General features: G+C 32.7%; 1 protein-coding gene across 7 annotated transcripts in view; it reads right to left on the bottom strand.

Annotated features, from left to right (window-relative positions):
• LOC139811296 (BTB/POZ domain-containing protein 7) overlaps nt 1-2,312 on the bottom strand; it is a 53,394-nt gene that overhangs the window by 30,281 nt on the left and 20,801 nt on the right. The gene's annotated exons all lie outside the window — the stretch shown is intronic.

The following is a 2,312-nucleotide window of genomic DNA, read 5'->3' as shown; positions in this document are numbered from 1 at the left end:
CTTGTTAGTGCCTTCGCGCCCTCCAGCAACATTTTCACCTGTGTTCTATTCACATCGAAAGAAGAAGCGTCATAATTATTTTATGCTCCTGCGCAAAAAATATGAGATTTTAATACTTCGAGATGCGCTATAATCGTGCACTACGATTCAGGCTTTGAAAATTATGGTTTTATCTTATCTATAAAACATATAAGTTGCATTGTTTTCAAGCTTCTGAAACTTTCGAAAATATACGATGAGAAAACCGAGTATTCCTAATAACTTTATCCTATTTCTTCATTTAAAATTGTAACGGTGATAATATTGACGATCACATAAGTTATATTTTATACAGTTTATATATAGTTTTTATAACGTGCGAGAGATTATTTATGATACCTTGAATTAAAGATGAATGACCTATATGGGGAAAAACCGACTTAATGTTTTACGAAAAGAAGTTAAGTGGCCTCACGCAAAGTTAAACTTATACTTCACATCCGATATATCTGAATGTTTAAACAGATCATAATGACACGTAAAACGCGATTCTCGATTGCGTAAGAGCAAAACTAAAATGTGCGTTGTCGAATTGTAGTTGCCAGGACTATAATACGCACATATATTTTTTATTAGTGCTAAATATAGAGCGTTCCACAACTTGTGACTTTGATAGTCCGACTAATCTAAAAATTGATTTTTATTTAGTGGAAATGTCAGAAGTCACCATTTATCGCTGCTTTCGATTTTCGACGTCACATGTTTTCGTAATTAAGCTTTCATGCAACGAAGGTGCCCTAGCAAAAACAATAGATCCAAATATTTTTTAAATTAACTAACCAGCAGACATTCGGGTATGAGTTACAGAACAATTAAAAATAAAAGAGAGAGACTCGTAGTTTTTTACAAAATTTAAAAATTTTTTAAATTCGTTGAAGCTTCGATTTTTAATTCGAACGAATCGAAATGGAAAAATGTTTGAAACAGAAGTTTCATGATATTTAATGCACTTTACAACCATTCAGTTTCTTAAAAACTGTTACACTTTTTAATATCATTCCATTATTTGTATAAATTTCAATATTTGTGTAAAAATAAAGATGATTTCACACATCAAAATATTTTACGTAACTTTATGTATGTATAACAATGTTATTTCGCAAACTTGCGTTTTAGAGAATTAAAATAATGTTACACGCGTTGCGCGTCAATACTGCGCATATGGTACTCGATAATAACTTTTTCTGCAGCTGCAAGATAACACTTTCCTGGTTCTCTATCTTTTCAAGATATCCAAACGTGTCATGGTCGAATCTCATGGGTTTATCTCCTCGAGCTCAACATTATTCGAGCTTTCCGATATTTCCTATACGAGGAGCGGAATACAATAATATTTTCTTCATAACAAGGGGATATATGTGTAATTTCATCAAAACTACATCAACAAAGTGATATGATAGAAAAGTTCTTTTTAAAGGAAATCTTCCAATAGAATTATTTCAATAAAAATGCATTTTTATCGTTGATTTTTGGAGTTCACAAAAATAGTGAGAAATATAATGAGAAACATGACGTTTTGAAAAGACTCAACGCGATTATAAAGTGCATTAAATACTATAAAACTATTGTATAAAATATATAAATTATATTTCACAGCTTTAACGATCCACTCGAAATCAGATCCTACTTCGTTAGCTTCAAGTTGTTTCATCAATTCCGAAACGCGCGAGAAAACATTTGTAAAGAAATACGTGTCTCTTATTATTTTATGTGCTTGAAATAGAAATGGAATATTTCGATATTACATGTATAAATTTCCTTGTAAGAGCAAACAGATTTTATCTGTTTGCAAAGTTTCGTTCGCAAAAAAACTGCCTCGTCAATCATTCCTAACTCGGAAACCATTAGTATCTCGACATATTTTTTTACCAAGGAAGAAATCAACTTCATATCTGGAAATCTGTCGTTAAAGTTAAACTCGCGTTATAAGAAACACGTAACATCCCGTAAATCGATGCAATCACGCGAACTGAAGCCTAAATCAAGAAGCTACACTTGAACATCCGTAACGAAAGCTGTTAACAATTTCGAGGAAGCGAATGTGCAACTTACGTAACAAGTGGCAACGCACATCGGTGTTTTACTCGGAAGGGATACCATTATTTTACACTTTCCAACGCATTCATCGCGGAGAATTATATTTTAAGAAAATTTAAATTGTGGACGCGAAGAGATTAGAATCGCCCGCTGTTTATTTTCCAGCTGCTTATTATTCACTGTAAATTTGTTCGCCACTATTAAACGCTGGATTTACGCTGATAAGGTCCTCGCGC

Source organism: Temnothorax longispinosus, chromosome 4, assembly GCF_030848805.1.
Source record: "Temnothorax longispinosus isolate EJ_2023e chromosome 4, Tlon_JGU_v1, whole genome shotgun sequence".
NCBI lineage: Eukaryota > Metazoa > Arthropoda > Insecta > Hymenoptera > Formicidae > Temnothorax > Temnothorax longispinosus.
The sequence above is the reverse complement of the archived record's forward strand: the minus strand, read 5'-3'. Positions and strand labels throughout refer to the sequence as shown.